The sequence below is a fragment of the Octodon degus genome, unplaced genomic scaffold (genome assembly GCF_000260255.1).
Source record: "Octodon degus isolate 3935 unplaced genomic scaffold, OctDeg1.0 scaffold00168, whole genome shotgun sequence".
In the NCBI taxonomy this organism is placed as follows: Eukaryota; Metazoa; Chordata; class Mammalia; order Rodentia; family Octodontidae; genus Octodon; species Octodon degus.
In genome coordinates this window covers 2,210,512-2,224,541 of record NW_004524744.1, presented here as the reverse complement: position 1 = coordinate 2,224,541, position 14,030 = coordinate 2,210,512, and positions in this window count along the sequence as shown.

The following is a 14,030-nucleotide window of genomic DNA, read 5'->3' as shown; positions in this document are numbered from 1 at the left end:
TGGAGTAGGACTTTCTGTTTGAAGACAAATTCTTGTGGAAATATCTCTAGTATTGTGTCAGAGATGATCCAGAAAAGACGTATCAGTCCTACAGAGCTCCCTGCTTGAGCAACCAAAGGACATCCTGAGGAAAGGTTTAGCTCAGGAAGAGAGATAGCTACTGATGAAGGACCACTGCCAATCTGGTGAGTTTCTTATTGCAGCTGTGGAAGATGAGAACCTATTCAAGAGGGGGTTGAGGGGCACCACTTTATTCCACTCAATTGTTTCTGGAGGCCTGGCCTCCTAATTTTGTGACTTGTTATTGACAGACTACTTTGCCTTGTACGTGCTACAATAAAGTGAGGTGTTCAGGAGAAGTTTTGTGTCAGACTTAAAACCAATATACATATATATATATATATACACACACACACACACACACACACACACACACACACACACACAAGGTAGCGAAGATAATTGTACTATCTATTCATTGAAAGGAATAGTTAGTGCTTACATTTGATCAGTTTTGCTGCCTGTGCTGGTGATCTGAGCAACTACTTTGAAGATACCAATATGTGATATAATTGCCATTGTTAATTTCCTTTCATCTTGTTTTGAAATTTTCCATTGTTTTTATTGGGGGGGGTTGTCTCCTAAAAAAAAAATAACAAAAAACCGCAGCCCTTCTCTGTTATTGGTGAGGTTCTGTTATTATGTTGAGTATACACACAAAACATCATGAGAGTATGACCACTTAAGAACCCCAAGCCAGGTTACTTTTGAGGATGAGATGGGGTACTACAAGTAGCCAAAATTATACACTTCTTCAAAATATATATATTGGCTCATGCTTTATTATTTTGGACATTCAATAAAATATTTCTATTTAATAACTTCAAAATTAAATTCTTGCTATAAATATAAAGATATATAATATCTATCTGAATTTTCCAAATACTAAAAGGTACTTATTATTGGTTCATACTTAGATGCTGAATCAATCAGTCCCTATCATATCACTGACTTTTTTTCTGTATTTTAAGGAAGGGTCTACAGGGTGTTCAGGGTCTCTTACTAGATTGGACTCATAGTGGTCCACCTGTTTACAGCCTCCCAAGAGCTGAGATTATAGGCGTGCGCTGTGCACCACCACGCCCACTCTCAATTGCCTTCTCACCTTGCCCTGGGGCGGGGCCAGCATGACAGGCCTGGGGATCAAAACCTTGGCTCCTGCGCCTGCTTGATTAACCACTGAGCTATTTGGCCGGCCCTTTCACTGACTTTTTTTTGAAGAATATGTCTTAAAATTCTGTTATTTCAAATTTTTAATGAAATTTTATGAAACTTTCTCAAAAATTATATTTTGTGAGGAATATAATTAAAATTTCTGCTTCTCAGCTGGTCATGGTAGCACAAGCCTGTAATTCTGCACTAGGAAGGCTGAGACAGGAGGTTTACTGTGAGTTCAAGGCCTTTCTGGCTGCATAGTGAGATCCTGGCTCAAGAAACAAAAAAAAAAAAAAAACAACAACTAAATAAACATAAAATAAAAAATTCCCTGGCAAGCACAAGGGTCTGAGTTCAATCCCCAGTTCCGAACAACAACAAAAATTGCTTATACTTAATTGAGCTTCCTCTGTGAAACATATTTTTCATTAAAATTACTATCTACAGATGTCAAAGTTGTAAATAAGCTCAGAAAATAATTGTGCTAAGTAGATAATAATCTCAATTGTAATGTAATTGAAATATGCAAATAATTCAACCTAAGTATGCTAATAATTAAAATACAAAAGAGATGCAAAAACAAAACAAAATAAAGAGCAGATGAAGAACTCTAAGAAAAATATACCAGGAAGCATGTAAAAGTTAAAACCAAACAGCTAAAAAAGAGGTTTTTGTTTTGTTTTTTTGTTGTGTTTTGTTTTTAGCAATAAAACAATCATGTTAAAAACAAAAGTATGATATAAAGAGGCAAGGCCAGAAAGGGTCTGGAGAGTTTTTTTCTCCATCTGGCCAATAGGAGAATGACACAATCTAACCATTTTTGTTCCTTAAAATGAAAAAGTTCATAGAAGGCTTTTTTGTCTCTATGAAAATCTGCTAACTTATTCTAATTTTTAGAAGTACATGAGTGTGAAAGAGAGATAACATCTATTATTCAAGCCAAAAGAATACTACTTAAATTTTGTCCAAAAAGCAATGATTGAAGTATTAATGACTTAGGTTATCCATGTGTGTTTTGTCTCCAGTCAGATTACAGCGCATCTGCTCCAGGGAGCTTCACGTTTTCACAAGTAGGGATGAAACAGCAAGCTTCTTCTGCACTCTTTCTCATTTCCCTCAATATTGAATCCTAACTCACTGTCTGTCAGGATCATCATCACCGTGGTGGACAGAGTTTGAGAAATTATCAGACTCAAATCTGAAAATAGGTTTTGAAGGCCCAGTGAGATAGCTCAGCAGACTAAGTACCTGCTTAGGCAAGCAAAGGGACCAGGTTTAATCCCCGACATCACATGTCATGCCAGCTGGGCCCCAGGTGCACTGAGCCAGCCACCAAGACAGGGCATGGTGGCGCATGCCTATAATCCTACTGCTGGGGAGGCTAAAAACAGGAGGATCACTAATGAGTCCAAGCTACATAGTGAGACCCTGTACCAAATATATATATATTTGAGGTTTTGAGCCAAGTGAGTGATTTGTAATGTTTTTCCAATGACCATTGTCAGAAGTAAAAATGAATCTAAAATTTTACCTCATATATTGCTTCTTTCTCTATTAGAGATATGTCTTACATGCTTTTTTAAAAATATTACCTCCATTGGAAGGTACATGCAAAAGAAAGCTTTGAGAGAATAGGAGAGAAAAGGCATATGGAAATAAAACTGAAAGCAATACATGGAAAGGGCAAGGTGACAAATATATTGCTTTTAGTGTGTTTTAAGTACCATAATAAAAAGATGCTAAAATTCAATGGCAAAAATAAATAAATGCTTTAGTTCTTTCTTAGGTAATAATCCAGGGATGAGCATTTCAGGCTATAAAAGAAACTCTACAGCTGTCTTGTAGCCCTCTGATTCCCAAAGTTATTCCTCTCCATTGTGGTTGAAGTTGGGTCATCCATACTGCTCTGTGCTTCCTTTTGTAAGGACAGAAAGATCATGTGACAGGCAAGCAATTTCTTCTTTAGGTCATGTTACATGCAAGTGTATAAATGGGGAGACAGTCAATGCTATAGATGTGGTATACGAAATATACATGCTATGGACATATGTAATACAATACAAATAACACACTATCCAGAAAAGATACATATGTTAAATACACATATAATCTCAACCTGCATTGTCACAGTAAAATGAGACTGTTATGACGCAGTTGAATGTTTTTACAGAAAATACACTTAAAGTTTGTGACTTGAGGGTTAGTCAGTGTCTTGGTCACTTTCCCAGTACAGGCACACAGTGTCCAGTAGAGAGGTTTACTTTGGCTCAGTTTCCACCTGCATGGTTGGCTGGCTCCAGCGTAGACACAGCATGGTGGAAGAGACCGAAGTAAAGCTGCCACATCATGATGCCAGGAAGCAGAGAGGGTAGGAAGAGCAGAGGAAGGAGATAGAAGCTTTCAGGCAATGCCTCTAGATAATACCTACTGGTCCCACTTCCTCACACCTATAAATACATCAGTATGTTAATTCATGACTGAGTATTGCACACCACGATCCTCAAATGTCCTGCTCTGAGTGCCTGAGCATCTGGGGGAATGTTCTGAGTCTGAACTGCCTTTTCTCATTTTGCCTACTACCCTTTTTGTTGTTTTGTAAGCTTTTGCATCTGCAACCCAAACTAGACAGGGATAAGTCCATTGTATTTTCTTTCTGTAACAATTCTAGGAGTACTTTTCACCAAATAGTCAATACATTTGGGAATATTAAAGAAGATAAGATTTAGATCTTTGAAAGAGAAAAGTTTAGATCTCTATGAAAAATTCATAATTGAAGTTATTAAAAGCAGATAGCTACAATATAATTTTAAAACATCCTCTTCAATATAGGGTATCAATCTGTATTAAATATGCATCCTTTATGGCACAATTCTTCTGATGCCCTTGTAGCCTACATGCACATACATACTCTCAACGGATTCCATATGTTGTTTTATGAAATTACATATGCAGTTTTACTAATATAAGGCCAAAATAAACTAACTCAGTAGAGTGAGAGGAAATTAGCTCAGTCAGTCTTATTTTTCTCTAGTTCCATTACAGAAGCATCTGCCATTTCTCAGAGACATTCACATTTCCTTCAAGAAAGACTGCCTTCTATTCCAGACAAAATAATTTTGATCATCTTATTTTAGAATGTAGTAAACTGTGGAATGAAAATTAGCTTCTGTTGAAAAAAAGTATCTTTTCCTTACAAAGTTAAATAAAATTCAAGTATTAATTGTGAGTTACGAAATGGTACTTCACATCAATCCCCAGTTGGCTTGGCCTCACTGGTGTCCCCGAGCCCATGTGCAAGCTTTGTAGCCTTTCCACTGTTTGTCACCGCGCCATGTCCCAAGAGGAGTTTTCATTTATTAACTGCTATAAGGCTTCAAGCTTGGGACCTAGAAGAACATTCTAGCACCAAGAAATAAGCTAAGGTGATGTTGCTTCCTCTGCTTAGTCTACATTACAATTTATTTGAATGCTTACACACAGGTTACAGCCATGAACTGAGCAGCCTTTCCTCTGCCACGCCTCTTAACCATGGTGTCTGTGCCCAGGAGTTAGCTAACTATAGAAGTAAAACTGAGCAAATGGGTCTTCTCTTTTAAGTCATGGATGTTGGAGACTGTGTCTCAGCACTGAGAAAGTTAAAACAGAGGAGCTGACATTAGACAATAAATTTGATTTTTTGTTTTAAATCACATATTTGTTTATTTGGTACAGGGTTTAAGCAGCTGACTCATAGTGATCTTCCTGTCTCAGCCTCCCCAGCACTAGGATTATAGGCATGTGCCACCATGCCCACTTTCAGTGGCTGGAACTGTGCACCTAGGGTTCTAGGGCCAGCATGGCATGCGATGCCAGGGATCAAACCCGGGTCCTTGCACTTGCCAGGCAGGCGCTTAGACCACCAGGCTATCTCCCCAGCACTGAATGAATTTTCATCATGGTCAAAGGTGCAAGTTGCTATGATAGATATGAAGCAACATAAGAAGAACACCAGTACCTTGGAATATCAAGTAATTAAAGGAAATACTGAACAGCATAGAGTATATAAATGTCATAAGTGATAGTACAGATAATCAGTATTTTAGGAAGTCAGAGGCAGAGGACATCACTGCACACACAGTGTGTAAGAAACTTCGTGATAGAAGTGCTGTGAGGTGGGCAGATTTCCTTCATTGAGACAGAAAGGCAAGTGGAAAGAAATATTATAAATAAATTGGGGGGTTGGTTATTCTGACCAACTTCTCCAGCCACCTGCCTTAAAGCTCATCCATAATAATATTAAATATTTACTGACTGCTTGCTCTGTGTCAGGCATAAAGATTATTATGTATAAACTAAAACACATTTCTGACCAGGTGGCAAGATAGACTAGACGAGCGTGCTGATGCACAGATCACTTTATTAATTCATTTATGCTGCTAAAGCTAATACATGTCAGAGATAGGGTGTACATCCATGCCTGGCCCTGTAGTTCACATGCTTAACCAGTAAAATACACATTTAATGTTATGTTTTGGGGGTTATCTTTTTTTTTTTTAAAAACAGGGTCTTGCTATGCAGTTCAGGCTGGCCTGGAGCTCACTTAGTAGTCCTGACTGGACTTGAACTTGCTATGATTCTCCTGCCTCAGCCTCCCAAGTGCTGGGATTACTGGTGTATACCACCACGGTCAGCTCAATCCCTTACTTTTCAGGCCATCTCTCACCCAACCTAAACTTCTGTAATAATATTCTTAAACTATAGCATCCCTTATCTTAATATCTGCCTTTCTGATTTATTCTTTATAATCCCTACCCCTGTTCTGATTAGCCATTCACTGTTTAAAACCTTTTAGAGACTCCAAATAAATTAAAAATACCAACTTAGACACTCATTTCTTCATCTAACCGAAATTTGCGGTGATTTCTCCACTGCTTAGTGTACTTTATATTTTCTACAGTTTCAATGTGTCCTACAAAAATTCAAATGTTGAAAATATAATTCCTCAGCATACAAAGTACCACATGGAAGGTGCCCGAGTCACAGGGGTGGAGCTTTCGTAAACAATCAATGTTTCTCATGTGTGACTGAGTTTTCTGGGACCTGGATTACTTACCCTGAGAATGGGCTGTTACGAAGTAAGGAGATCCCTTGTGCTTTGTGTCTTTTGTGCATACCACTCTGCCCTTCCCCTTTCCACCATTATCTGAAGTCCGAGGACCTCCACAGATGCAGCTACTTAACCTTGGACTTTTCAGTCTCCAGGAACAAAAACCAACATGAGTCTCCTCTCATCATACATTACCCAGACTAAGAGAATATCGATGTGCATGCTACTTTCCCCTTAGCTTTCCAATGATTTAATGACAGAAGAAATGCCTCTTCCTCTTCTTTTCTTCAACAGTTCCTACAAAACTTCCAAACATATAGTAGACACAACACACTTTTAAAATTTTTGTTGAATCAGCTTTTTGCAACCAAGGAGCTCGGAGGGGTGAAACAGGTGAGACATAAAAGGAGGAAGTGGCAGCAGTGGCACTTAGTGGCCAGATTGTGACGGCACCTTAAATTATCAGTTTGAGAAGTATGGGCTTTAATTTGATTAAATTAATTCTACCCCACCCCCAACAAAAGCTGTATAGGCTGAAACATGTTGAGTATGTTATATAGCAAATATAAAATCAAATTTCATTGTCATGCTCCCCTGTGGCCATTTCCTTTTCTCCTATACAAATATGGGCATGAGTTTTGTCCACCATCTTTGAAAAATATCGCCTGTTTACCCCCTTCAGAAGAAGAATTTTTCAGTATCATTGCATGTCACCGTGGCAGCTTCTCAAAATCATTTTACTTTTTCAGTGCCTGGGAGTACTCATTCCACAGGGCATCCGTGTCTCGTTGGTACAGCAGGCAGCCACTAGTAAGTAGTATGTCTGGACATGATTTCACCTGGAAATGAGTGAGGAAACCAAGCCGAACCAGGGCAGGCTATGGCTCATTAGCCATGGTGGCTGGTTCTACAGCACTGACTTCAGACTTATTAGTCCTTGTCATTTGCAGGCTTCATTGCTAACAAAATTGTCTCCAGGATGTTTCAGAGTTATACCAAGAGGTTGGAACTGTCATTACCTGAGAATGCAGAATGTTCCGGATTCTGATCTACCCTCTCAGAACAAGGTCCCTCCAAGCCATTGACCTGGTAAGCTCACAAGCATAACACTGAAAGATTTGTTTCCTTTGAAATTATTTATCCATAAAATGGGAAATAATATGTACTCAACATTTCCGACAGTTTTTACATTTTTGATTGTATGTTTATGGTAGTGAGGGGAATTGTCATTTAATACATAACTGATATCAAGAAAATTAAAGTACAAGTCAGGATTTAACATGGAGTGATTTTAGAGCTGATCTCTAAAAAGTCATTAATAAAAAGTGTCAAGAATAGTGAAGTATTAATACTTCTACAAGCTTTTTAGTTTCTCTGCTAAACAAATTACTGAAGGATCTAGGAAAACATAGCCTGAGATCATCTGGAAACTTCGAAGATCCTTTTTCCTCCTATTAGCAAATTTCTCCATCTTTCAGAATTGTAATGAAGCAACATTATAGAAAGCAAAGGGTTCATTGTTAGTCAAAAGCAGCAGGAAGGGCTGGGGAGATAGCTCAGTGGTCTAAGCATCTGCTTGATAAGCTCAAAGACCCGAGTTTGATCCCTAGTACCACATGCCATGTTGGCCCCAGAACCCCAGGCATGCCGTCCCAGAGGATGTCGTAGCACAGGCTTGTAATCCCAGCACTGGGAAAGCGGACACAGGAGGATCACTACAAGTCTGAGCTGCGTAGTGAGACCCTGTACCAAATAAATAATTTTTTTAAAGTAACATGATTAATTAGACACTAGCATCAAAGTCTTGACTTCTTCACATGTCCATTTTCTTACTGGTAAAACAGAGCAGATAAATGAAATCATTATGACAATTTCTACATGCTCTAAAGCTTCATGATCAGTTGAAAGTAAATTTTCTCAAAATAGGCCCCATAAGAAAGAATGATGTTGAATACTTGGTGATAATCTTACAGAAAATCCATGGTTTTGCTAGTGTTTTCCATTGTCAGGTTTTAAAAAGATAAACTGCATATAAGCCTTGGTCTTAAGAAGTTTAGAGTGTAAGAAGATGGAAAAGGCAAAGGCATTTAGTATAAAGCAGCGTGTGTTTCTGTACTATTTGAGTTCAAATCGGAGCAGGCTACAGGTAAGTGATATAAGTGGGGAACACTATTTAAAAGTGCTGACACTTGATCTACACCTTAAAGAATCAGCAGTATTAATCATTGATGGGAATTAGATGGGAGGGTGCATCTCAGAAGCATTGAAGGCAAGGAAAATTCTGTAGCTATGGTTGGGGATCAATATTAAATCACTATGCATTTTGTAACAGCACAGCTTGGTGTACTCAGCACACATACAGGGCTGTGGGCAGGGAGGACTAGAATGAACTAGTAGGCATAGACTGCTTTGAAGGCAAGACACAAGAGCTCAGAAGTCATGGCTTGTAGCAAGGAAATGAAAGGCAAAGTTCAAAACAATACTTGAAATTAGTATCAGTTCAAAGTTGAGAAAATGGGAACAAAGCTTTTGTAAGTAAGGAGAAGGAGAAGAGTTGAAGGGAGAGGAGGGGAATGGGAAAAGAGAAAACCCAGAATGTATCATGTACAGGTGCAAACTCCCTGTGATGAATGTGATCATTATATATATCTAAAATGTACCAAAAAAGTAATCAAAATATAAAAAAAAGAAACAAACGAGTAGGTTGAATGGGGAAATCAGTGTACTCTTGGCCAGATAAAAAAGATATAGATTTGGCTACAGAGAATGAAATGAAGAAGAGTACACTCCAAAGTTTAATAAATGTTCTGTGTCAAAGATTTCAAATCTGCCTGTTCAGTTACTAGGCACTGGGTCGGGGGTTAAAATACAAAAATAAATAAGGGGTCGGCCAGATAGCTCAGCAGATTAAAGCACCTGCTTAGGAAGAATCAGGACCTGGGTTTGATCCCTGGCAGAGCATGCCATGCTGGGCCCTGGGGTGTGCTGAGACAGCGAATGAGACTGGGCATGGTAGTGCGCACCTGTAACCCCAACACTTGGGAGGCAGTAAACAGGAGAATCACTAGAAGTCCAATCTAGTAGTGAGACCCTGAGCATCCTGTAGGCCCTTCCCTAAAATACAGAAGAAAAAAAGACATGTTATCTCTCAGAGATATAGAACACTGGATGCAGAAAAATAAATTATATATTTTATATTAAATCAACAAATGTTCATGGTTGTAATAATTCAATCAATTTTGCATTATTTTAGCAAAGATAAGAGATAGAAAATATAATGAGAAGCATAATGCCATATTGTTGGGTGGCTAGTTTTTCCAAGCTGTACTTTGTGATTGAACAAGAAAGATTTTTGCAACTGATTGTTTTCACTACTCATAGAATGTCTAGCATTTCAAACATTTTCTCTCTTGCTGTCCTCTCCACATTTTCTGACTGGGCTGACTCTTGAAACTTCCAAATTTTTAATTTACTTGGAAAACTGGAGTAATACAGACTCTCACTGTTAAATATTAGAGATTTTATGTTTTGAATTTTTAAAAAAGCCTGAGAGGTTTTGCTTTTGTCTCATGAGGGCCCTCCTTCTGTGCTGAAACTGAACTATAGATTGTCTTGGGGGTCCTCAGAACTGCTGTGTCCACAGGAGTGTCAGCTTTCATGTCAAAGATCATGCAGTTTTGTGTCTGTGTTTAGCAACCTGAGCGTCCCTTCGTTCTCAGTCCTTCCTGAAGGCTGTGCCCTTAAGGAGGATCTCCTGAACAGGATGGAGTTAAACAAAATGCTCATTTTCTAGGACTTGGAACATTTGTCCTGATTTCACACCGTATGTCGTAGCTCAGTCGGTGCTTGGAAGGCAGAGCGTTGCCAGAAAGCAGATTCCAGCTTCACCTCTTCTTTTCCTTATACCTTAGAGTCCCTTCAGAAAGAGTAGAGAGAAACAGTGAGATCCCTATTTTTTTATAGTCAAGAAATGTTTGCCTCAAAGCCAATGTTTGTTTTACATTGAAACCTGTTTCAAATTGTATCTGGTTTATTCTTTCTAAGCTCTTTTATTGTTTAAAAAATAAAAGTAACTTCAAAAGACAATCAAATCTATTAACATATCATATGTCCTAAGCATTTGTTAGGTGTACATCACCCAAATTGTCACAGTATGGTGTGAGGAAAGGACTAAGGAATAAAATATATAAAATAGTTAAGGAAAAGCTTTTTCCTTGAGTTTAGAATCTAGTTGAAAAAAACTAGCAAAAATAAACAAACTGTATTCTGAGAAAACTATGGATTATAATTTTTCAGCTTTATTTTTATTTTAAAATATACTGAAATGCATATAGGTAATCTAAGTTTAAAATTCTGTTTCATTAATAATAGTAAGCATGTTGATTTCCTTATAAGAAAATTGTTTATAGGACTGGGGTATATTCAGTGGTAGGGTGCTTGCCTAGCATGTGGAAGACCCTGGTTTTGATTTTTTTTTTTTTTTTTTTTTTGGCAGATACCAGGAATTGAACTCAGGCCCTTATACTTGCCAGGCAAGTGCTTATTCTACTGAGCTATATCTCCAGCCCCTGGTTTTGATTTCCACAACCAGAAAGAATAAGAAGGGAAAGAGAGAGAGAAAGGAAAATAACAAAAAAAGGAAAAAAAGGATAAAGGAAGGAAGGAAGAAAGAAAAGAAAAGAAGTGAAGGATGGAAAAGAAGGGAAAGGAGGAAACAAAAGGAAGGGAAGGGAGAAAGGGAAGGAAGAAAAGGAAGGAAGGAAGGAAGGAAGGAAGGAAGGAAGGAAGGAAGGAAGGAAGACAAACTAAGTAAAAGGATAATAGAGAAAGATTTGAAGAAAGCCACCAGATTACAAATAAAAGATGGAGCTCCTTCCTAGTGAATATTATAAATCTCCAAGCTTGAGTAAAATTTATTTTAGCATAAGATGGTTGTAGGTTTGCATTTAGATGTATTTATAAACATGTCCTTTTGCATATTGCTGAAATTCAACTGAATGTGCGTTTTTCATGTTTCTATTTAGCAATGTATACAAACTTCTATGTCTTCCCTAATCATTCCTTTAGGAAAATCAGTACTCTCCATAACATTGATTGATTAAGTCTAGTTTTCACAACTGAATTCTTCTTTATATTTATGTTGTCCAAACAGGGTGAAGCCATAAAGACACTGTATGCTAATAAGTCCAAAAAGCTCAAGAGTTACAGCCTGAAATCTAAACATCTTTGCAGATGGACTTTCCTTAAAATCTAAAAGTGGGCCCAGCAGCTGGTATGTAGTAGTTTCAAAGGAGGTGGGGAAGTGGTTGTGGAAAGGAACAAAATGGGCCAGTTGTACACTCACTTCCTCATTTCATCTTTATCCTTTTCTCATTTGATTGGGTTTAATTTATTAGCAGGCTGTGTGGCCATAAACTAGAGTCATGTTAAAAGCGTGGCCTGGAGCCTCACTTCGCATGTAAAGCATAGCTCTGTTGTCAACACAGAAGTCATCCTCTTCATGCCTCTATGTCTCAGTGTGCTTAGTTTGCCGTGAAAATACTGCTGTCACCTTCCTAAGCTATTATATGAGTTAACAGAGTTGACATGTACCTGTCTTATTTTCTAAACATCTTTTAAGATTTTGCTAATAGTATACCATTATTTTTTTCTTTTTCTTTTTTTTTTCTATTTTATGTATTGAGTACAAGGTCTCACTATGCAGCTCAGTCTCATAGTGATCCTCCTATTTTCAGTCTCCTCAGTGCTGGAATTATGGGTGTGTGCCCCCATGCCGGGACTCATTCGCAGGCTCAGTAGCCATGGGGGCGGGGCCGGCGGGGCATGATGGACCAGGGATCAAACCAAACCCTGGTCCCTGCACTTGCCAAAGCAGGTGCTTAGTCCACTGTGCTGTCTCACCAGCCCTCCATTATTTCTTAAAATAATATCAGGACCCCCTACAGCAACTTTCTCTAACATCTTAGCAGAACCAAGAAAGTCAACAATACAAAAAAGAAGAGCTGAGTCTCTCCCTTTCATTTTTAAGCCCTAAAAGAATTTTTATACACAATACCCATGACGTAAAAATATTCACTGTCTCTTTTTGTGGCTCAAATGCCTTCTACTTCCATAGTCTCAACTGTGCAAGACATTGACAGAGGTCAGGTAAGACCCAAAGTGAAGGAAAGTTTCACTCTTCCTTATACAACAGTGTTCATAAGTATTAATATTTTATTTTTTTTATGTGTGTGTGTGTGTGTGTGTGTGTGTGTGTGTGGCCAGCTCAGCCCACCAGGGGGCGGTGCTGGCTGGCATGTGGTGCTGGGGGATTGAACTGCGGTCCCTGTGCCTTTAGTTTGTTCTAAGGAGGTGCTTTAGACCACTGAGCCATCTCACCAGCCCCTCATAAGTATTAATATTTTAAACTCTACAATTTTGCTATTTTCTTTAGTTCATTAAAAAATTCAACAGATAAAACTTCTATATTTATTTAAAAATAAGAAAAACAATAGACAACTGAGAATTTTAATACTCTTCCTCTAAAATCTAAACATAATTTTTTTTTATTTAAAAAAACCAGCAGGTTAATCCTGGCTTTGGACTCAGAGAAATCATATTAAAATGAATACAGTGTGATTCATTCAAAACCTGAATATAGCAACATATAATCCTATTAAGCCACAGAGATTTTTAGATCAAGGCAAAAAAGGTAAATCAAACCTGAAATGAGTGGATTAGCAGGAATAAAGGAGATAGTGTAATATTCTTTTGTACTGAGTAATAGAGAAGCAGATTTTATCAAATCTTGCTTTCTAATTCCCATCTGGAAAAAACTTGCTCTGAAAATGAATAGGACTGAAGGAGTTCTTTTGACATCTGCAAACTTAAAAAGCACCAATAACTGAAATGGGCTTAATCCTTCACTCAACAGCAGGCGCTCTGTACACCATCACAAGGCCTTGTGAAAGTCAGAAACAGATGTACAAACTGTCAGATCTCCCCATGTTGGTTCTCTGCCTCTGGTTTCGTCTATGTTGTTTTAGGCTCCGCTTAACCTTGGTTAATCTTGTGTGTAATGAGTAAGCCCAGGTCAAAAATCACATGATAATGAGATGGCAGGTGACAATCATGTTTAACTCCCTGGACTACCAGATACAGATCCGCTCTGTGTGTCATTGCGTGTACTCTTCTCTGTGAAGTTGAAGCTGGGAAGTGGCCCTTGTGTCTGATTTTTTGAGATTCTAAAATAAGAGAATACATGTCAAGAAGAAAGACAGACTTAGTGAGTCTCTGTATCAAAATAAGAAAGTGAAACAGGCAGGGGACATAGCGCAGTGTGAAGACTGTTAGGTCTTATTATCAGCGATGGTGGCAGTGTGGCAGAGAAGCAGAAATAAAAAAGTGAGAAGCCTTTATTAACCAAGAAGACACGGAGAATTAAGGTCAGGGAGATGGGAAGGTCGGCTGACCTGAGACAGGGAAGATGAGACCTTACAGACTTTCGCTAGGGGCGGAGCTTGAGGGGCAGGTGCAGTGACACCCAAGGAGCTGACTGGTGTGTGGTTTCCTTGTGTACATGAGAAAGGTAAAAGGAAGTTGTACCCAGGGCCAGAGTGAGGGACAAGCAGGAATTGGGCATTGGGAAGATAAGCTGTTGTTTTGGGGATTCTGCCATGTTGGATCAGGACCATTATAATTTAGCAGTCTGTATTCGAGCCATAAAGACTCTGGGTTGAATCCCCAGTGT